Source organism: Calypte anna, chromosome 2 (genome assembly GCF_003957555.1).
Source record: "Calypte anna isolate BGI_N300 chromosome 2, bCalAnn1_v1.p, whole genome shotgun sequence".
Taxonomy (NCBI): Eukaryota; Metazoa; Chordata; class Aves; order Apodiformes; family Trochilidae; genus Calypte; species Calypte anna.
The window spans coordinates 100,151,984-100,176,224 of record NC_044245.1 but is presented as its reverse complement, the minus strand read 5'-3'; the positions used below and the strand labels follow the sequence as shown (position 1 = coordinate 100,176,224).

The 24,241-nt window shown below is 37.5% G+C and overlaps 1 protein-coding gene across 6 annotated transcripts in view; it reads left to right on the top strand.

The window, feature by feature from the left end:
• PTPRM (protein tyrosine phosphatase receptor type M) overlaps positions 1 to 24,241 on the top strand; it is a 466,786-nt gene that overhangs the window by 379,334 nt on the left and 63,211 nt on the right. The gene's annotated exons all lie outside the window — the stretch shown is intronic.

The following is a 24,241-nucleotide window of genomic DNA, read 5'->3' as shown; positions in this document are numbered from 1 at the left end:
GCCAGGTTTGCCTTTTACTGCTGAAGAATATAGCTTTTTCCCATAGTTCTACATCACACATGGGCTAATCACACTTTTCCTATAACACAATATTAGCTTAGAAATCAAGTTCTGCAAGCAGTATGTTTTTGGATTAATAGTATTCATCACGGAGGGGAAGTGTGCAAATCTTCATAGAGACCCATAGGTCTATGAAATTTATTCTGTGGTGCCTGAACCATTTCCCACTAGCTGGAGGCTATCTCTAATCCTCATTATTTTTCATATGAACTTCTGGTCTCTCTTTTTTCTTCTTTTTTTTTTTATATTATTTTTTTATTCTACTTCTGTTTCTTCATTTCATGCTAGAGTGACCTGTTCCTCCCTGTTATCATCTTAGTTTCTTAGTTTTAAATGTCATGACTGCTACATCCTGGCAAATACTATAGGAACCCAGCATATTGCACCATAGATTCTGTCCTCCTTGTGTGATAGGTCAGTTTGCTAAATGAAAAAAGTGAAAAACAAGTAGAACTTGCTCTCATGCTGAAAATTAAGGGTAATATAATGCCTGACTTCAGAAGCTTAGTTTCGCTAAAGAGTCTCAAGAGCACACTGCTCCTTATCCAAATCATATATTTGAATGAACAGAGACTTATCTTGCTTGTCTAATATAAGGGAAGATTTGAAACCCTGTAAAATCTGCTTAGGTCAAATATTTTAATTGTTAGGGTGTAAAAGTGAATGTCCTGTGTCCATTTCTCTTTGCCTTTTAGCTCAGATTTTAAGGCATTTATTTCTCTGAGTGATTCTCACATAAAGGAGCATTCTGAAATGAGTTGATGTCTACAGTGAGTCGTTTCCCTCAGTGGATTTGAACCCAAACTCCAAATATTTTACTACAGATTCAATTTTAACTCTGTCTTCTCAAAGTAGAATCCAGGGATAGGGAGTGGGAATCACTTCTTATTCTGTCATCTAGCAGAAAAAGAAGGGAGGAGTACAAGCTAAAGTCATTTCAATTACTTCCACCATGTAGAGCATGCACCAACTTCTTTTTTGGACATGCACAATCATGCACTACCCTAGAGCTTCAATAATTTTTAAAGGTAGGAACTAATATATTCACTCTTGCAGATCCTTGAGGATGACTAATACAATTACTACCACATTCTGAGACTTTGCAAGCGTGCATACTGCTTGCATTTTGTGAGAGATAGCGTTTTGTTGAAGTTTGCACTTTGTCATGCCAACTCCATGTTATAATAATTGCTTAAACATGTAATTGTTTAAACTGGTATTTGTAGTATTAGACTTCCAAAGTACATGCTCCGGGCCACTTCCAAAGTCACTGATGACATTTTTTCCCCTAAAATGTAGAAAACAATTCGTTCCCAGAAGGAGCTAATCACTTGTCAAGTTTCATTTGTGTAGCTGACTTAAACAAGTTTGTTCCTCTGAGGTTTTTTATGCCACTGTTATTTAAAAATGATAGAATTGAAAATTCTTGTCTTTGGAAAAGATTTGCTCATCAGCCAAAACCTTTTATACCAGCATTAGGCCTAGAGAAAAGCTACAATTAATTTATTAAAAATAAAAGAAGACTGTAAAATGGAATTTATAGTGCTACCAATGACATGGGTGTTTAACTATAGCAGAGCAAATGATGCTGCTGAAAAACAGTTTCCAGGAAAATCACTTAATTTTTAGCTTACCAAGCTGATGAATGGCATCCCATTACAGACAGTAGGTGTAGTCATGACTAATGCCAGTATATGCAATACATTAGTGTGCAGTTTATTAGCAGTGGCAGGGAAGGTTGAGTTAAAATACTGCAGCTGCATCTGAAAAAAGTCCTCTATGTATGGAAACTGTTTATAATCACAGTGAACCATAACTAGCCTTTTCTTTGAGGGTTTTTCCCCATCAAACTACTGCAGAATTGCTGTTTCTTCTCCACATGCAATGAAAAACTACCCAATATATTCTGCTAAGGTTGAGAATCTCTTTTTTAATGCCGCTGTCAGGCTGATGTGGTCCTCTTTACAAGGTTGAGCTAGACAACGATATAATTCTTTCCTTATAAATTATCAGGATAACTGTCCAAATGCAAAGGAAGAAGTAGTTTGGCAGGGGATTTGTTTTGAATGAAGTTGCACAGATGATTTTTGCTCTAACAAGACAGCAGGATTATATAGTCTCACCAGGGAGTGAGTTTGATTCAAGAGAAATTCACATAGGATTCACTTTGAAAAAAAAATCTGTTGAACTGAACAGAAAGTAAAGTAGCACATTACCCATTAGCAGGACTTCAGAAGAGTACAAGGATACAGAATGGTTACTGTCATGGATAGTTTTAAGTACTTTAAAATAAAACTTAACAATTAGGGCCACTATTCACAATAATTTGGGCTCTAGTTCACAACTTAAGTAGATCTATGTAGTTTTAAGTCCTGTTTGTTTCATGAAATAGTTTTTGCAGTAACATAAGTGACGCTAAGGATAAAGTTTGAAAATTTGTGTTAAAGCAATTTTAGGATTGCCCACTTGATACCCTGAATATCTTTAGCTTCCAATATACAGTGGCTTGGGGCACTGTGCTTTTCAGGATGGTGCCCTGTTGTTCTCCCAGGGAGGAGATGAAATACTTTGAATCCCATCAATGAAAAGACTTTGGTTGAGTATCAGTGGGAAAGCAGCCCACAGCCTGCCCCTCTTCCTCTGATGGCTTCTATTCCCTGCAGCAGGATCAGGCCCTGGCTTCTGGAGGCAGTGATGCAGCTTCTGATTTTGTGCCTAGATGTGCCTGTAGAGCAAGGGCAAGTACAAACATGTCCTAAGATGCACATTGGTAACAAGTTCACTGTCCGTTTTCCCATGTGGAAATAATGTGGATACATTTCTGGAAGCTGTGGACTCAAATGCAGAACCTCATTTGCAGCCTAGTGGAGTGTGAGTGATTGCAAGGGATTGCACAGAAATCCTGAATCTCAGGGGAAATTCCACACAGCTAGTCTGCACTAGATCTTTAAAATCCTTTCTATCCCCTGCCAGATCCTTAAGAAAGGAAAGATTTTGGCTTGTTTGCAGCAATGTTAAACTGACAGGATAACACTGGCCTGATTTCACATGCACCCCTACAGTAGTTCTGGGCTATTTAAGTTGCATCCCATATCCAAAGCATGAGAAAGCTTGTACTGATCGTGGTGGAGGTTCATTGTTTATCTCCATTCGTCATTGCAGGAAAAATGAATAGAAAAGAGGGGTGAAAGTGGTCTCTTAAATTTATCACTTCTCCCTCTGTACACCTGCCACCTTTTGGTTTTAGACTTCCTAGTTTCAGAGCACGTTATCCTTTTGCAAGGATGAGTATCTGTCAAAAGGCCATAAACACATAGATACGAAGAAATTGAGTTCATCCTTATCCTAAAAAGATAGGCTGGGCTACTGGAGGACAGCACAGTTTGCCATAGCAAGGGCAGAAACAGAGAAATTAATAAAAATCTTATAAGAATCTTGTAAGAATTATTTTTAACCCTATTTTTTGATCAGCAAAAATGGGTTCCTGTTCAGTGTAAATTGTTTCTTTGCTAAATTAAGATTAGTTGACACAAGACAGTTTCAAATCGATTTCAGAGTGTCCACACAGGAGCTTGGACTGATTTAATAGAATTGATTTAAAAACACACCTTTAATTAAGCCAGTGAAACTTTGTGTAGATAAAGCCTTGCAAAATCAATTTCACATTATGTTCCATGGCAGGGAGTTCTGAGCTTCCATTATCTCAAAACCTGAGGTTCCTTTGAAAAGGCAGGATTTGCAAAGACTATCTTGCTCAGATCAGCCTCACTTACTGTCCCTAACAAGACTGTGTCAATAACAGTTTAAAAAAAGGTTCCTCTGTGTAGTTTTAACTTGAAGGCCTTTCCCCCCACTGTCTCTCTCATCTCCCTCCTCTTCACCTCCAGTAGCACATGTCCTTTCTTAAGGCTTTGTGGACATTAACTGTTTCAGTCAGGAAATTATTTTATACTAATATTGTTAAAACAATACTATTCCTAATATAGTGAAGTTATATACTGTCAAGATAAACTATACTGATTATGCCCCTTTTATGCTGCATGGTCTCCACTCTGAGTGGTTGCACCAATGTAATTGTATTAATCCCTAAATCACTGCAGTTAAAAGATGGATACCCATGAGGATACAAACTCAAAGGGGCTATCAAGGTCAGGAACACAGGAACATGAAATATATTATCTAATATATGTTAAGCAGTTCATTTCAGTTTAGCACTTCTTAGGATCTATTGTAAATTGGTAGAAGAATTTTTAAATAGGTCATTTAGTCATGTCACTGTTCAGTTATTCTGTGGGGGATTATGGTCAAAGTCAAAGGAGACTATATATATATATATTAAAAAGACTAATTGGAAAAGATTTGGAGGTGAGTGTTGAGAATAACTGGGGGTGTGAAAGAAATCCTGTTTTCATAGTAATATATTATTCATAATGGAACTTAACTGAAATGGATATTCAGGTAGATGACTGATAGTCAATAAAAACAGTTTTTCACACAGTGAAATATCTGGAGTAAACAGAAAAGAACTTTAAGAAAAAAAAGTAGGATAAAACCTCTCTAAAACCAGCAGGAATGCAGGTGCTTGGTTTTGGGTGCAGAAAGAATTGCAGTCAAGCAGGACATTTTTAATGTAGAAAGTTGTACTCCTTGGGTGCCCTCTTAATGTTGAGTTTTCTCCAGACCACCATTAAATAAATGTCTGTCCTAGAACAAAAGTCTGATATAATTTCTACTTTCTGCAAAGGAGTAACAGACTAGAATCTGTCACTCCAAGCCAGTCCTCCAGTTGCAGCTTTTCTCCCTCTTTGGTTCCAGCTGAAAGACAAATTTGCTTTCACATGACACTTCTAATCCCATGAAAACAGTAAGAAAAAAAAAATATTTTGTTGATGTTATGTTGATGTAGCTACTGGCAGGACCCAGCTGGTGCTGCTATTTTCTGCATATGTTCCTTGTAACTGCACCTACTCTGTCTCTCCTCCAACCTGCACATTTTTATCATGCCTTTTTCTCTGATTTTATTTGATATTCTGCAGCACTAGCTGAAACAGTCAATACCACAATCACTGTAGGTTATTTTCTGTTCCTCAAGACACAAATTACAAAGAAAGCAGAAAGACTCGGGAACATTGGGTGGGAATGGGGGCATTAGTCCATAGTGTAAATACACAAAGGACAACATCTGCATCCTCCAGAACTGAGAGGAGGTAACTATTTGTCTCTCTGTCTATTGTTGAAATAATGGGAAAACTCATCAGACATTGTAAGCATAACAGAAATAGAAACACAAGTAAAGTAGGGGGAATTTTTCCTGTGAAAACTGGGAAATTGTTGGAAACATTCATCTACAGAGATCATCGTTGTTCTTTTTTGTGCAGTTTCATCTGTTTAGATAGGGCTCAGAAAAATCACCTGAATGCCCAGTTGAATCATCAATACTGGAAAGTTGCAGTGGTCTGAGCCCCATGAACAATGAAGGATAACCACAACTAATGGTGATATAGAGGTCTTTTTATGTGAGACAGGTATTTCTCCTTTATCAAAGGACTGTATTCGTAAAACCCCAATTCCTTCAAATTGCTGTGGGATCTGCAGCAGTCTTCTATGAATTCTAGGTAACTTATTCCTGCCTGGGTTTATCCCAGACTCTAGAACACTTGAAGCCTTGGCACTGTGGAGATTATATCCAGGGAGGTCAAAAGCAATAGTAAAAATTAGCATATTTTATGCCCACAAAGAATTTTTTGTTTTGGAAATCCTGAGGTACTCCAGGCCAATAGCAAATATTTGAAATAAAGCTATCCCAAATTAGAAAATACATTGACTAATAAACATCCCACAGTAGTGGTGACAGCTTCCTAGTCAATGAAATAGAATGCATGTATTAACTTTTTAATAAGTCTCATAGCAGAATGGATGACTTCCAGTTGTTGATCATCAAGAATCAGTTGTCAAGAATTCTAGCTGGATGGTGGTTAATAGGAGTTTATTTGGGTTTTTGTTTGGGTCACAGGAGAGACACTTACTTTGCTGAGTATGTGTTAGTGTGAAAGCCAGTTTTATGCAGTTCTGAACCTAACCTTAATAGCTGTGAATTGCTGTTTTTCACAGATTTCAAATGTTTGAAAAGTGATGCCAATGTGCATAGTATCATGCACATGACACTGCCCTATTCTGCAGTGTGCCTGACTGCCCAGTGGTCAGAGGTGGCCCAGGACTTTCTAAATCTCACTTTTTCCTTCTCTTACTCTTCATAAATTCCTTCTCCAATTTAAATAGAAGTACATATATATGCAGAAATAGCTTTCTAATTTGTTTTTGTTTAAGCAGGTTTAATTAGAATTTGTTCTTACCATAGATTATAGATTTAGGCAGGTCGTGGCTTCATTAGAAAGGCTTTGGAGTCTTATCTGTTTGAATAATAAAAATGCAGAGCTGTGTAGACTAGAATGCCTCCAATATCCTTGGGATTACTCTCAGAGGGGTGTAGGCAGCTGTTTACTTAGGCTTTGACACAGCTATTTTTGATACTGATCAGTCTGTGACTTCCTTGGGTATTATATTTATATATATTTTTTGGCCTGTATATGCTTTCAAGCAGCAAGGATGCCTCACAAGAACAGGGATGCCTAATTCAGCCCAAAATTTTTCTTCATGTGAGTCTTCCAGGCTCACTCTTTTATATAATGTAAAGTTTAGTCTGTGTCCTAAGGAATTCCTGATAGCTTTTAAGTGCATCTTTCATGACCCTTGTATCCCCCTAGGCAGTTAAAACAGAGACTTGTGGTATTGATCTGCTCCAAAAAAGTGTCAGCCCACCCAAAAATCCTTAGATATAGATCTTAAGCTGATCAGGTGGATTAATAAACTGAGTGCAGGTTGTTCTTACATTAATCATTTGCTGCCTCTATTGAGTCTGGTAGTCCTGATACATGGTGGGAAACATATGAATAAATACAAAATCTATCAGTAACAAAAAGAGGGTTGTAACCTGTCAATTCTCAGGGTCCTGAAGATGTGCTTGGGAGTCTTTTCAGATATTTCAAGGGAATTACTTCATATTTCATCATAGCTGAACAGAAAATCAGAAAATAATGTACAGCATGATATTCCTAATCCTTAATGAGTGAGTGTACTTAAACATATAAAATTGAATCATTTTAGCTTTTACATGCAGTTTTGTGGATGTGCCTCTTCTCCTTTGTTATCCCATGGCCATAACGCTTCAATCTGTTTCACAAAGTTTTGGGCTTTCCATATCTTATGTTCAGATACCACATGGCAATCTTTCAAAACTTATTTTAGTTTTGCTCACCTTTTTCCTGACCTACGATTCTATCATTAGGATCTTTTATTCTCTGCAGTCATTGCAAAATCTTTCTCAATTTATTCTGGAAAAATCTGTGGACATGTTCAATATCAAATTGGAGCAATAAAAGAAATAGCTTCCAGGTTTCACTGACTGGTGTCAACTTGGCACCAAGCAGATCTTTGGAAAACCACTACCCACATCCAATGTGTCCAAGTAATTAACACAGGGGTTATATAATTTCAATGGGAAGAATTAACCTTTTCCACCTTTCTGTGTTCTCACATAGAGGTCTCTGCTTATTCTTTTAATAACCAACAATCGACACATCACTCCACTATTTTAGCATTTGAGATCTGTTGCACTGATGTTCTCCAGCCTCTGTTGTGTTCCTTCCCTTTGGCAGCCAGAAGTGAAGGAATAGTCAAACTGTGCTAAGCAGAATTCTTAGAATATATTTCTAGAATATATTTTAATCTTTTTGTCTATTAGGTGAGCTGTTTTTGCTGAGTGAACTTGCTACTATGCTTTTGCTAGTATCAAATATGTGCTCTCCTTGTACCTTTTGAAATTAGGGTTTAGTTTCAGATTTAGGTAATCTGTGCATCATTATGGGCTATTGAACACCACAGTAGGACACTAAATGAGGCCACTGAACTTAATTTCACACATACCATGAGATTCCAGAAGGAAATCTGCAAGATTATCTTTAATGCACGCATCAATAAGGTGATGGGTTAAACTTTGTAATGCTAGTTACAAGTATGATTTGAAAGAAAGAAAAGTTTTTATAACATTACAGGCTATATGCTACATATTTGCACCAGACTGACTTATTAATTTTTCAAATAAAACATTGAATATTTGATCAGAAACTGTAATCCCTTTTTCATGTAACATATTATTTACTTTTGAAAACTGCTGATGTGCCATACTTTTCCTGTTACACCTGCAAAAATGAATAGGTCCAATTTCTGTGTGCAGAATAATATATTGTGCTTTAATATTCAAGATATTATTCATTACTTCCCACTCCTATAAGCCTCCCTACCTCCTTCATATTTTATTAGTGCCCTTTAAAATAATGTAAAAAATCAGTCATGTAGTTATTCCTTTTTAAATTATGCAAATGATGTTAAATGCAATTATAATATAGTCTTTATTAATTATATATACATCCTACGTGTTTTCTATGGATTGTATTTATTCACTATAAATAATTAGGCATTTTAGTCCATTGCTGGATTCATGATAAGAGCACTATTATCGGCTGTTTGTAAAGTGAGAGTAACACTTTTCAAACCAAATTAGCTTAACTGAGCTATTAGGAGTTTTCAATTAGTCCCAGTTTATCCACAACCTACCTAAAATATGCATTATTTTCTATAATGCATTTGTTTTAAATAAATTAAAGTAATCACTATAAATATTTCAGGAAATATAAATTTGTTTTCTTAGGTAGCCTGTGGCTCAGAATATATTTAAAGTTTTCCAACTGGAACACAAGATGTCTTCTTACACATTTCCTGTAGTGCTTTAGTAATTGTCCTGACAATAGAACAGATAATCAGCATTTCCTAGCAGGAATTGTTTTCTTGTTACAACATACTGATTTGATGGGCCCAAAAGATTCAGTGGGAAATGTTAAGTCCACTGAAAAGCTGCTGACTCATAGTTGGGCAGGCAAGAGAGTTTTCAAGGCACCTCTCTCTGCTGCTGGTTTCCTTCCATCACCTCTGTCTCAGCCTACTAGCTCCTCACCTGCTTGCCCTGGTGTCAGGGTTTAACACTGGCCCAGCAATTAAACTGAGTGACAGCTGCTCTCTATTAATCTCTCTCTCCTCCCTGATAAAGAAAGGAGAGAGAATGAGAGTGGCTTATGGATTGGAAACTAAACTACACAGCTTTAAAGAAACAGTAATGATAAATAGGAAAAATTACTAAATATATACAAATATACAGGAAAATTGATCCCACTTTCCTTCCCCCCTCTTCCCCCAATAACTCTCACGTCACCACCGAGGCTGCAGGGCAGCCCTGGGAAAGTCCAGGCTGGACTCCTGGAGTCGGCAGCAGTCGGGAGCTGGAGGCAGGAACACACAGATATGGGCTGGCACGGATCAGGACCACAGGCAGACGAATGGATGGAATCCTTCCAGGATGCTGGGTGAAGGAAGGGAAGCAGGAAGGGCAGGAAGCTGGAAGCTGGAAAACTGGCTTGACCCTTGTGATCCCTCAAATTTATACTGAGTATGACGTATATGGGATGGAATACTCTGTTTGGTCAATTCTGGCATCTATCTTGTCCGTTCCTCCCCAAAGCAGGGCTGCAGGTGGGACCTCTTTCTTCCTTCTGGAGAGTAAAAGTTTTCCTCAGAGCTGAGCAGTGTCCTTGGCTCTGCACACCAGTCTCTAGTAGTAACTATAAACATTGAGTGTTATCAGTCCTAGAAGCACACACTGTCTGAGAAACTTGCTGTTAATTTCAGCAAGTGCAGCTACTCACAAGAGATTTAGCTAAAAGCAAAAGTACGAGACAGAGAATCACCTTTATCCTGGCCCAAACCAGGATACCTGGACCTCAGTGATGCCACTGCCAACACTCTTGATGCTGTTCTCCAGCTGCCTGGCTCTTCATCCATCTTACTAATTAGCAGTTAGGTGGCCCTGGGTTCTCAGCAAGTCATGTGAGAGGTGAAGAGGATATAGCCTGCCAAATAGCCATGAGAAGATGCAGCCATCTTGGTCCGGTAGAGACACTGATTAACAGGGCAACTATAGGATAAAATTGGGCCCCAAGCCAAAGCTGATGGGAAGACAAGAGTAGCTGTGAAACAAAGCAGCCCAGGAGGTGGGCAGAAGGAAAAGCAGGCTGACTTTGAGGATTTGTCAGTGAGAGTCAGCATTTCAAAAGTGACATGATGGCAGCAGCAACCAGGTAAAATTATTGAAGTTGCTAGGTTTGCAGCTCAGCTGCTGGGAGTGATAAAAATTCATAATATTGACACTTCTTCTCAAGACAAAAGCAGCAGACCAGACTCACTCACTACAAACCCACACACAAGAGCTGAAAGATTTTGCCTTACATCCTGATTTGAAGTCCAAGGCAGAAAAAAACTTAAGCATTTATGTGTACAAGTCCCATTGGTTTAAAAGTGATATAAGGGACTGTTTTAAAGTTGATTTTAACACACATTCTTTCCAATTTTACATTTTTGCCATTTGCTTAAATGGAAGCAATACCAGGGTCATCAGTCACATAATAGTTTAGACATGTTCAAGTAATGGTGTCAGAGCTTGAATATCTGTCCACAAAATGGTGCAGTTTCATTCCCCTGAGATGTTAAAAAGATTTATTACTGACAATTCTCTGCTTTGGTCTGTGGAAAAATTAAATAGTATGTGTTTATGTAAGTTTAAAATGCATCTATTATTACTTGTCTAGCTGTAAGGTGCTTGCCTATGCAATAATAACTTCTCTTTCTTAATATATCACCAAAAAGAAGCTCTTATTTCTACAAGGGAGAGGTCTAAGTCTCTAAGAGGCAGGCTATCTCCATACCTACAACACACACCAAAGGGAGACAAAAGAATTGAGGACCTTCCTTGATGTGCAGGCTGGGACTGTTCTGAAGCAGACATAGCTGTGGCTTCCTTCTGCTTACAAAGGCAGACTGCAGAAAAGGGACTATGAGCTCTTTTGAGCAAAATTGTAGATTTTTGTCTCTGACTTACCCAAACAGTGGCAGGATGCCCTTCTGAATAGAATGCATCCCAGTGCATGTTCTGGAATGGTGAAATCATCCATGCAGTGCAATATTGGTTCTTGAAGTAAGCATAAGGCTCTAGTGAGGGATTAGTCTGGGACAAGGCAACAGGAATACTTTGCCTTTGATGCTTAAATACGTGGCTGTGTCACAGGGCTTCAAGTTTTGATATAAGAAAATCCTTACATTCAAGTTCTTCACAGTATATATCTACCTGTGAGCAGTCTCCATGCTTTTCCTTACCAAGATGACAAAGCAGGAGAATTCCAGTATGACATAACAAATCAAAAAGGTAGGTCAGAGCCTGTATCTTCTACTCAGGAAAGAACAGTAAAAGCAGCCACCGTCAACCCCACTTGAGTAGTTAGGAAAGGAATGAGGTGACTTAAATAGATGCCGAAAAGCTTGTAGTGCAAAGCTCTTTTTAGATTTTTATGTCCTTCCAAGATCCTCTGAATCTAAGCATGACTGTCATGTTGAGACATATGCTTTTTAATCTTGAGAAAGACTGCATACAACATTTCCTCAGTCTTTTGTGATATCAGTATTGCATTTCCAAGTGCTGCCAACCATTATTCATTGCCAAACCCTTTAGTGTACTGTATGCTTGAAGAGTATTTCAGAACATTGTCTTCTGCATTCAACTGTGATATCAGCTGAGCTTTTGTTCACCTAGCCTTGATTCTTATCCACTCCTGTTTCTATTTATCATGGGTGTCTCTGATCAAGGTGGACATATAAGAACCGTAAAACTCTGCATTTTCACTTTGTAATTTTGCTCATTCATTCATTCATTCATACTTCAACTCCAGCTTTTATGCTTAGTGTAGTACAGCTGTACACTGCTTCTGTCAGGTTGGCATAATGATTCTATGTAAGGAAATCCTTAAAGTGTCACAGAGCCACTTTATCAGTTCCAGTATAAGTTCTCTACCTTGTTTCTAGGATAGTGAGGTATTGCTCATTCCTGGCTGCTGTAATACCCCCTTAGGATATTCTGAGTTGTGCCAGAGATCAATGTTACATCTGCAATGCTAACAACAATTATTCATTATTCCTTAAAATACAGGGAATTGGGAGCACCTAACAAAGCTATTAAGCAGCAGATTTAAAGTGAACAAAAGGAAATATTTTTCACACAGCACATAATTACATTGTGGAGCTCATTGCCTCAAGATGCTGTGAAGCCAAAATTATAAATGGGTTTAAAAATGGGCTAGACAAATTCATTAGTAAGCAGAATGGCTGCATGAAGTCTCTGACTGTGGAAGAGATTGCTTAAGAAAGCCATTGATTGCTAGAAGATAAGAGGGTGTGCTAGGGAAAGATTCACTCCGTTTGCTTTATTCTTCATACCTTGTTGTAAATATCTACTACTAATGCTGCTGTAGAAAAAATCATGGGTTGTATAGACCTCTGATTTGACCCAATATGGCTTTTAACTCACATAAAGAAGAAAAGAAATCAATGCTTCTCTATATTCAAAGCAAACAAAGTGACATGAAATGGTAAAATTTTTATTTTTTCCTACATACAAGTAGTCAATTTTATAGAACTAAGATCACTTCAGTTTATAAAGAACACAAAGAGCTCTTTATGTAAGATAGCATCTTCCATGTTTTCTAGTTCTTTTAATTTAGTAGCTGTTCCTGTCCACTTTCTTGCTCTTGGTCTATGAAATGCTGTAAATATAAAGAGGGGGAAAAAAAAAACAAAAAAAAACCTCAGTTGTAAAAATTTTTTCTTTAAAATTAGTGTAGCTTTTATGCAAAGCCTAATCCTTGGCCTTTTATTCTGAGAAGGGCTTTATCCTACAAAGAACCTTGCTTGTATTAATTGAGCCCTTTCAAGAGAGTCATGTTACTTACAGGATATAAAGGTAGTGGAATCAAAATTAAAGTGGGGGCAGTAAACCACTTCCTGCCTTTTGGAGAGCAAAAGGGGGACGGTTATATGAATTTTGAAATGAAAAAATTGAGCTTCCAGACTGTATCAAAGCATTTGCTTTGGCTTCACGTTGGGGAAAACATTTCAAATCTAAGCAAATTTGGTGTCTTACTTCTTTCCTAGTAGTTTTATGCACATTTCAGTTTTAGCACTGACTTTTTAGTTGTCTCTTCTTTTACAGCATCACCAGCTTGAATTTTGCATTTTGATGGTTACCTTGTGAATCAAGTCTATAGAACTGATAGTAGCTAGAACATACCAAACTGAATCCAAGGAAAATCACATATATTGCTCATGCTTTTTATATGTTTAATTGTAGATCTGATTAGAGATTGACATATTTTCCCTCCATTTGTCAGTTCTTTGCACAGCATTTGTGTTTATTGCAAATGTCTTTCCTGTTGACATAACTAGGAGTATGTTTTCTTTTAGCTCAAGTATACTATACTGGAATTATGTTAAATATCTTATAAGGGACCAGGTTGGATCTTCTTTAAATAGCCCTGCTCCAAGGGCCAAGAATTGAGGGAAACTACTAAACTTTTGCCTAGCTACATAATGACACAGATATCTGCTTGTGCTTACTTAGTGTTTACATTTGTTCCCAGAAGTGCTCTCTCTGATACCAAGATCCTTTCCCACAGATAAAACTTTACCTTTTTACTACATCTCATCATAGGTGGGGGGACCCCACTTACCTGCTGAGTGATGGGGAGGGTAAGGTGAAAACATTCCTAGTCCCATAGTCATTGCAGGAGTATTTGAAAGCATAGGGTTAGTGAAGAACAGTGATTTTGCCTTTGGTGGTGCTGCACAATAAGTAAAACAGGCCACAGTTTTTTAGTTTCCCTGCTTGGTCCAGCCCAGACCTACTCTACATCTCTCACCCAGGTTCTGCCATTGCCACCTCCTCCTCCTGAGCACAGCAGGCAGGACAGTGGGTAGAGGTCCTTCTCCCTAACACCAGCAAAAAGGAGGAGCAGGATGTGAACTACATTCCTGATCTATTTATTTCTGCTAGAAGCACTCTTCTTTTTCCCTCAGAAGAAGAGTGGAGGAGATGTGCTGACTGGGGAGGCCAGGGCGTGGAAACAGCTGTAGGACGGAGTTATACTAGGATAGTGATTCAGTGTCTTTGGGATTGAGGGAGGGAAAAGTCACCTGTCCTATTTACCCAGTTTTGCAGAACAGCAAGTACCAGAGTCCCTGGAAACCTGACTAATCTAGATTTTTAATAGTAGCATGATTTTTTTGTGTCACTGAAGTTTTGAATGGTGCTACCCCTGTGACTGTTTTAGCACCAAGTGGCAGTATGTTGCAGCACTCAAGCTTAGTAGTGAAGTAGTATGAAAAAGCAAAAAAGGTTTCTTTCTCCTCTATTTCCACAGAGAAAAAGGGGAAAAGATACACTACAGAAAGTACTATTTTTAGTGCCATCAATACACGCATTTTAAAAAGCTTAAAATGTGTGCATAAAGCAGTGAAGTACTATGTCTGCCAGACAGCTCTGCCCACATGAAGTTTCAGCATCCTCTAGTGAAATCTTAGTTTATGCTAAATTTCAAGTTTAATGTGGTATCCTATCAAGAATTTGTATTTTAACTGATTTGGCAAGATTAGATGTCAGCTATTGTGACTACAGTGAAATTACCAAGTAAAACTTTCAAATTTATCTACCTACTATGAAAAAAACAAACCATACTTTTTTGGGTATTGGTTCAGATATATTTTGAAATACATTCTTATGAAACTAAATTCAATTAACAGAGGTTGACTGTTGACTTGGGGCTTGGAAGAGAGCCAGAGTGGGACATGGGACCACCATGTTATATTGATAAATTTGCACTAAATTGAGGGAGCTTACTGTAAATGTGGGAGTAAACCAGAGTTAAAGGTTCACTGAGCCTGAATCAGCTTTCTTGTCTTCTGGTATCTTACTATCTTTTACTAACTTGACGATTTGTACCATCTCAGTGTCCCAGAAGCCTATTTCTTTTAAGAAGACAAGTCTTTTTCTTGTAACTTAGGTTAGATAATTCCAGGGTGTTTCTAGTTTCCATGCAATTCAGTCTGGAACTTAATTTTGAAGAATACTATGTATTATTGTATTATTGCAATATTTCTAATATTGTTTGTATCAAGAAGGTGCCCTAATCATTGAGCTGTCAGACAAAATTTCAGTACCATGTTCTCCATTCAAATGACTCCTCTGTCAAGCATTAAAGGAACTGACATTTTTTTCTCTTCAAATGAGAGAGCTGGGGTTGTTTAGTCTAGAGAAAAGAAAGATGAGGGAAGACTGTAATACTTTATACAGCTACCTGAAGCGAGGTGTTGTAGCGAGGTGGGTGTTTGTCTCTTCTTCACAGTAACAAGTAGTAAAATGAAAGGAAATGGCCTCAAGGTGCACCAGGGGAGGTTTAGGTTGAATATTAGGAAAATTTTCTTCACCCAAAGGGTTATCAGGCACTGGAACAGGATGCCCAGGAAGAGCTTGAATTACCATCCGTGGAGCTATTTAAAAGATATGTAGATCTAGCACTTTGTTTGTGGACATTCTTAGTGGTGGATTTAGCAGTGCTAATTCAACAGTTGGGCTTGATGATCCTAGGGGTCTTTTCCATCCTAAATGATTCTATGATTAGTGAGGCTGCACTCTGCCCTATCATCCATTAATGAAGTTGCTAAATAGCATTCAACCCCATTATTGGTGTCCCTAACATTCAAGCTGTATATTCCCTGGTATATTCCCTCCCTAGTATTCCAGCTGGAAGTCTAGCTCCCACTGAGCTGGTGTCCCTGAATCTCATAGCATAAGTCTTCCCTTGTTTAAATGGGATTTTATTTGAAAGTTGGAATTCCCACCAAGTGGCAGGACTGAGATGCTGCAGTGCCAGGTTACTGTTGTCTTTCTAGCTCACTCCTCATCCCTTTATCTGGCTCCCTTGGCAGATTTTGTTGTGGAGTCTAATAAACCTTTTAATTAAAAAATCTAATAAATTTGGACTTTATTGGTTTATTTTAAACAACTAGTAAGTGGTTTAATGAGAGACAGATGCCTGGAATCTTCGTATTGTCTTGTAAGGGAAATATTTATATATTTTAAAAAGTTTTGTTTTATGGAGGCATGCAGAGAATAAAGGCATCTGCTACTATTCAAGTGGAGGTTTTATAGTGTTGACTTGCCTCAATTAATCTTGCTTGAGTGCAGTGTTCTAATGAAAGGAAATGTAAAATAAAAATGTAGAGCTGCAATGTACATAAATCTCGAAATGTCCACAGAGAGCAGATAAATTACTGTATTTTCTCAGTTTATGCAAAAGAGAAAATGAGGAAGTCGATTGCAAAAAACAAAATTATACATCTAGTCATTAAACCTCAATCTTCATTGCTGAAGAATTGTTTTGATACTCAGCAAGATCAGAATCTGAACAAAAGAGTAACTAGGTGGCATGTTTGCAAGGGACCTGCTCATCAGGAAAGTGCTGAACTACAATTACTTCTTTTCTGTTCTCAGAGCTTTGAGTGTAAACAATATTTCACACTCTTTTTCTTCTCTGTGACCACCCCTTTGCTTGTTTGTTAAATTCCTTTTTTATAATCCATTTGTACATGGACTTTGTAACTTTTCAGTTAGCTCCCTTACTCCATTAACAGTTCTCCTTCATGTCATCACCATATTATCCTTTAGAAAAAAACCTGTCCTATCAAAAAATGGCAGTTTTCTTCTCTTTCCCCTCCTCCCCCCCCCCGAATCTGTTACCTTTGACTATCACGTTTGATTTGTTATTTTGCTAAACTGCTGTTACTTGTACATAGCAAGTATAACCAGCTTAGAATAGAAGAGACATCCTTGTTGCTTATCTACCCAATAAGTAACTGATTGCACTCAAATTGCTAACTTCATCATTATCATTAGAGTTTGGTTTTTTCCTCTTAGTTAGTCCAATGCTCATTTCATTTGCAGAGTGTATTCTCTGAATGTATACTGTTTGAGTGATACATTAGAAGAAAGAAGATATTCCAAGTATCTCCATTGTATTTCACAAGGTCAATACAAATTTAAATGACTTTCCAAAGCTCTTCAAAAGTTTCTTTCACAGGCGTCAGGAATATACAAGCTGATTACATGGAAGTAGTTGGACAATACAAATGTCCATTGATAAGCTCCTGTGCATACATGCAGTTGTGAAAAGATTGCTTAGTATGGTATATTTGTACTTTTCCATTGGCAAATACTAGTACCACATGTCTGATGTTAGATTAATGATGCAGAAGTGGTCACTCCAGTGACATTGTTTAGGGACAGCAACTCCTTTTGCCCCTCCCTCATTAACCCAGAGTATTTCCACTTCACTTTTTTCATTAGCTGAGTCTGGGTCATCTGAGTACCCCATGAGTCTGTTAATTATATACTTTATATATATATCTATACTTATTTATATAACTATGGTTTTAAGCCTGGCTTATAAATTGCTGCAGGGATACTTCTCTTCAAATTAGAAAGTGCTGTATATACATTTCAAACATCAAAATAGGAGAGTTCAGGTTGGTAAGCTGCTGCTATTCATTAGTGTGCCTCCTCATTCTAGCAAGTATCTTGGGGGCTCGATTGATGTGCTGCTCTCTGTCAGTATACTGTGAGCATACCAAAAATGATCAGGTTAACAAATGACTGCAATTGTTGTCATCATTGTCAATCCAGTTACTACTGCTACTATTTTTATGCTGATGAGGTGCTCTTAAATACTCTGCATTATTCTTTCAGTAGTTTCTCAGAGAGGTATGGATCTGTCTAGGACCCAACATCATTTTTTTTTCCAAAGTTTTTAATCGCCAACTCCTTTCTAGTAAGTGTGTCCAAAGGGAAGATGATTGGCAGGAAGCAATTATAGCGAGAGCTTGCAGAGGCATGACTGGGAAAAGGAAACAGAACTTTAAAAAGCCAGAGCCAGGAGTTCTGAATACTGAAGTAGCAGGAGCTCCTATCCCTGTGGAAGGACTCAGTGGTTCTACTGTGACCCAGTCCTGCTCTCCCTTGAGCAGAGCAGAACAGCAAATAATAGGCACAGGGACTGGATGCCAGCCAGGAAAAGTGGGAAGTAGAGATCTTTTTTCTTTAGTACACAGAAAATGCTGGGCTAAAAGTCATGCCTGGAGGAATGAGTGATTGTTTTCATATATGCTAGCAAATGGTGTATTTGCAAACAAGCAAAGCAGACATCAAGGCACCAAAGTTTCCTGTGAAGATTAGAAAAATGTAATGAACCATCACAATGAAGTGCTGTCCTTTTTTTGAAAGGGCACTGCAAGTAGACCTTTATCTGTTTTAGCCTAGCCTAATATTCTTACTGCCCTTGAGAAATACTTTCTTATCCACTGGGAAAAACAAGTGTGTGCAAAATATTTGTGTTCCATCTGTGCACGCCAGTGTACTTGGGCTTTTATCTTTTGTTTATTATGATGTCAGCGTCACCCTTTAGCAGAATTAAAATCTTATTATGTGATCTTTGTTTCTTTCTTGTCTTCTGTCCAAACTATATTAAATAGAGTGGCCTAGATACACTCTTGAAAACCCTTGAGGCTCACTTAGTGGGTAAAATCTGAGGAGTGCTTTATCACTTCTGAAAGGTTAGATCTGCTGTGTGTACATTACAGCTTGGATGAAGATAGGGAGACTTTTGTTCACTTTTCAAATTCAACATTTGTTTGCTTTTTGGGTTGTTTCTACATATGCTGTTTTCTGTTGCTTCAGGGAATTCTGTTACATTCAAGGTTTTTCCAGATTTTGTGGCTCCAAATCAAAACCAGTTTTTATTTAAAGGAGGTTTGAAGATGTTATCAGGTTTTCTATGCTTGGGTCAGACAATAATTTAAAGAGTCATGCAGTCCTCGTGAATTCTGAGCTCAGCACACTGCCTCAGTTACAATGGTTTATTCAGATAGAAGCAGGCAAAATATTTTTGCAGTATCTAGAAATGTATCAAAAGGCACCTTTCTTAGCACCATTTGTATCCACCAGTTCAGTGTTGATCACCTTTCATTAGAAATAATCTTCAGCAAGCAGATGACAAAAGTGCACAGGCATTAAATAAATAGTACCTCTTCAAATACTATAATTGCTGAAAGAGCACTGTCCTGACCTGCAGTGTCAATCTCATCATGGAAAGTGTTTTGCCATGGAATGTATAGTTCCACTTACTTCAGATGAGTTTCTTGGAATCCTTACTCCTTGTTTTGTGCATTACGTAGCGTATTGGGCAATGAGTGAGTAGCTGTCATCAATCACTACATAAAACATGAACTAACCAAAAATTCATGGGAGGACCTGCTGGAAAGCAGTTTGGAGGAGAAGGATCTGGGGGTTCTGATAGAAAGTAAATTATCCATGATCCAGCAGTGTGCCCTTGTTGCCAGGAAGGCCAACAGAATCCTGGGTTGCATAAAGAAGAGGGTGGCCAGTAGGTCGAGGGAGGTCATTACCCCCCTCTATTCTGCCCTGGTGAAGCCACAGCTGGAATACTGCATCAGGAGAGACAGGGAACCACTGGAGAGAGACCAGAGGAGGGCAACAGGTGACTGGTGGATTGGAGCATCTTTGAAAACATACCTCACTTTCCTGTACTACAGGATAAGCTACCCAAGGTAGCTATCAGTTTAATCACTCCTTTTTTCAGTGTCACTGCTGTAACTTCTGGTCTTGTTGCAGTTGTTTTCCAAGCAGCCACGGTGACAGACCCCTAGAACTTCCAGACTAACTGAGTTAATGGTGCCACAGGTTTTGGTTTTTTGCATCACAGATCTCCACAAATAATTGAGAACAAAACTTTTAAAACTTGTAATTACATATTGTGTTAAAAACCAAAACAAAACAAAACGAGAGAGAGGAATACAAAGATATGAAAATCCTACATTCTGTACATGAACACTATTCTTTAAGTCCTCCAAAAGCAGAAATATGGTTTTATGAGAGGAAATAAGAACTGCTTGAGACAAACTTTAATTGTTTTTACACATAAGTTAAAAATAATGTATCTTTCACAATAGTTACAGTGCAAGTGTACATATTGTACCCAGAGGGACCTTTCTATAAAAAAGAGATCATAAAATCCCATCTACATGCTATGTTTTCTAGCTGGATATAAATCAGGAAGATTAATGAGGTTAAGTTATTGCTATCTCGTATTCCAGGGAATAACTTTCTAAATTAGAATTTTAATTGTATGTTCTATTGCAGTCCTCTTCCTAATTCACATTTCACCATATTTCTAAAATCTTCCCTTATATGGATGTCTTAAAGAATTTTAAAGGAATGAAAGTAATGGAGTTTTAAAAACTTAAGTAGGTAAAATGGAAATGGCTCTGAAATCTTATAGAAACTAGGTTATTTTATCTAGATTTTTAGAGCACTCTGTAGAATCTGAAAAGATTTCTATTCCTGCTGTATAATCTTACAAGTGAACTTCAGGTGTGGTAGAGTCAGATACCAAGATAAGAAATGACATCAACAGATCTGACAAATAGGTTGGTTTAAAAAGATATATGGAAATTACGTCTTAGTTAGATGTTATAGGAGGACTCCATGACACTCTCTTCTGCAATATTGAAACAGTTTAAGACCAAAAGACATTTGGTACTTGAAGAATAAATTTTACTCAGCTACCAAAATGTATGTCACAAATCTATGCAGTTACACAAATTGCACAGATTCCCTGTTCTGCAGGAGAGAGGACACAGCCCAGGAGCGAAGTTGGATGGGTCTGTGTGGTGGTTCCAGCCATGCTGTGTGTTCTCAGACAGTGTCTCCCAGGAGGTCCTTTGTCCTCTGGGTCCTCTCCCCAAGCAACCCAGGACACTCTAAGATGTCAGTCTGGGTAGAAAAGAATACCTAATTTTGTTTAAATGCACTTGGTGCCTAAAAATTAGCTGTGACCATGACTGGCTCTCAGGATCTGCTGGTTCTGAAGGTGTGCGACACCTTCACAACTTTCACATTGACTGACAAGTCACTTTCACTTAAGCTGCTTCTTAGTCTTGTATTACTACTTAAGTTTTAAAACTGAACTAGTCCCTTATTCTACAGTGCTAATTTCAGTGCATTTGCTAATGCTATTGTTAACTATAAGTAACTCATGTTAGCTGCTACAAGTATCTACATCACTAAATATATCATACCAAATCATATCAAAGCAATTCAGTCATTTTAATGTATTTTCATTATGCAGCTATAAGTTGACTAGACTGGTCAGATGTCAAGGAATACCAAAGCCTGTGACTTTAAAAATGCAAATGTGCTAGAAAATACACTAATTGAGAGCATCTTGATGCTGAAAAATGAGTATACCAATACAATGACTGAATTAGTACCAGATTTTGTCTTATTGTGTGGCTCTACTCCTTTTTTATTGAAATATGAATGGAAGTCATGCTCCAGTTAGTCAGTGGAGGATGTAATGGTTCTCCTTCTCCACTTCAACCTTTAGCATCAGCAGTGAGTATGCTGTTTAGTGTCTCAAAAGACCAGAAGGACCTTTGCTGTGCTACTCTTCTTCTTATGTATAGTGTAGGAGTGTAGGCTAACCTAATGTTAGGCTCACCTAAATGTACCTGAGATGCCAAGACTATGTATTCTATTTCTGGATATGCAAGAGTAGCCATGGATGTTTGGTGTCTTTTTTATATCTTTTCAAGGAGACACAACGACATAAAGGAGTATCAAGAGCAATATTAGAGAGTTGCTGTATGTGAGACTATAACTGTGCATCTGCTTTAACACTTTTCTTCCCCTTTTACATCGCACTCAGAAAACCTTATGTAAATTGCCTATTTTTTGCTCCAAACAGAGTGAGAGAATTTTGGTGAGAACATTAATATATTTTATTTGCAGCTGTCTTAATTTTTTTGGTTTGGTTTTTTTTTTTTCCATGTTCAGACTTAGGTTACAGCAACACACTGATAAGTGCTTAATAACTCCTAAAGGCAGTTTACACTGATTAAATAGGCTTTCTCATTTCGTCTTGCATCAGACAGCTTTCAAGGGCAGACACAGTAAAATGGTTGGGTTTTTTTAAAAATTCCATTATTTGAAAACTGAGCGTATTTCTCAGTGATTTAAGCTGACAGAGAAGAAAAAGATGATGGGGGATATATTCTCTAGTGGCACTCTGTCATCCAGAAATGCTTTCAGTGACCAAAGCAATGGCTGAAGTACAAAGAGCTGCTTGCATACTGTGGACTGCAATCAGTGAAATCATTTACCATTGCTCACAAGCTCATGGGCTGATCTGTTATTTGGAGGTGATGTATTTTCAATGATAAAATCTTTCCTCAAAGTGACTGGAAGATTTAAAATGTTGTTTCACTGTTTGGACACCTCTGCAGATTTCTTTAAACAGCCATCAATGACTTTTTTCTTCTACATTCCTGAACAATCTAAGTACCAGGTTTTCAACAAATTGAATGTGATTATTTCCATTTTCTATTTCAAAAATTGATAATGTAACAACACCATCCTCAATGGTAATTGTAAAGTAACAACAACATCCTCACATGCCAGATATTTTGCAGATTCTGAATACTGAAAAAAAACCAAACTGACAGATTTACTGTACTTATAAATCTCACACTATTTATTGAATGAGCCTGAAGGTCCTTGTCCTCCAAGCATTTATGGACTTGCTTAAAATGAAATGTGTATTTACTGGGGTTTGTAAATACAAAGAAGAATCTAAGGTAACACTAGGGTCTTAACTCAGAGTTTAACAGATGAATATTCTTCCATCTGTAATATCTACATAGAAAGTGGGCACAGCAGTAATAAAGGGGAAATATTTAGGTAAAACGAGCTGTATATCTTCACTACCTAATTCAGGGAATTTTAGGCATTTGCAGCTCAAAGGACCCAAGGTAGAAGTTTCTTCTATAGCTATTAAGTTTGGACAAGGACTTCCATGAGGACCACTGTTAGTTTTCTAGTCTGGCCTAAAGTAGACAGCATGGGTAATGCTCTGTGTGTAGTTTAAAAATAAATCTAGGAGCATTTATAATGAGTATGTCAAATTACTCATTTTGCTGAAGTATATCTTATTCTGATTATCTAGAAATAGCAGTGGAAAAATGGATGTTATCACTGGAGAAACTTAGTATCAATCAGGAAAATCAAACATCAGCCATACATGTAAAACAAATCCACAGATCAAACTTAAGATAATTACATGGTAAAATATGCATTTCTTTGTACCTGCGAATACTATTCTTGCATATTAAGTAGTTTGAGCAAGATTTGATGTCCTTAACTTCTTGTTTCTTTGCTTGTAAGAGCTTGCATTTTGTAAATGAAATCATCGGAGGCTACACTGCTGTCACCTAACAATTAATAGGTATTTTTTTGAAAAAGTTGTTTCTTGACTTTGGATTGATGATGAGAATAGCAATTCCACTCAACAATTTACATTTGTAGATCTTAAAGTGTTTACAAAGATGTATTATTTTTACTACCCTTAATTGGAAACATTCAAATCTAGAGTCGAAAGTGTGTTGCTGAAAATGAGAATCAACAGAGCTACAAACTGTATCCAGATCTCACCTTATTCTCCACATTCCAGACTTTTCAAACTGTACTTTTATATAGATCCCTTCCAGTATTTTCTTGTCTTATGAATTTTAAATGAGGAAAGGGAATATTTTTTTTAAATCTGTTTTTGCACTGATCGTCTCTTTCTCTCATTTGAGATACTGCAGTTATTTCCTGGTCTGAGGGTCAAGTGAATTAGCCCTTTGCAAATATTTAATGTTTAATGGAAACCACTGCAGCATTGAGTTAAAGCAAGCAAAAGCTTCACATTCATCATAAGATGATCCAGCTGCAGCATCACTGACCAGTGCTTATGTTGCACATGTAGTAGTTCTGTATAACTCATTTCTTTTCAAAAACTGTTTTATCCTGATTTTTTAAATGTTTGGTAATAGCAGAATGACAGTTGACATTACATATTGAAATGTCTACTGCAACAACATGTCTTAAAAGGTGCTTTTCAATTAGATGATGGTGGCTGGGTAGCCAAGTTTTGGTGTGATTTTAGTTAAAGAAATACCTATTTTAAATTATTTGAGAAATGTCCTACACTCATTTTTGGTACTCTGTTGCCCTTGCCGGACA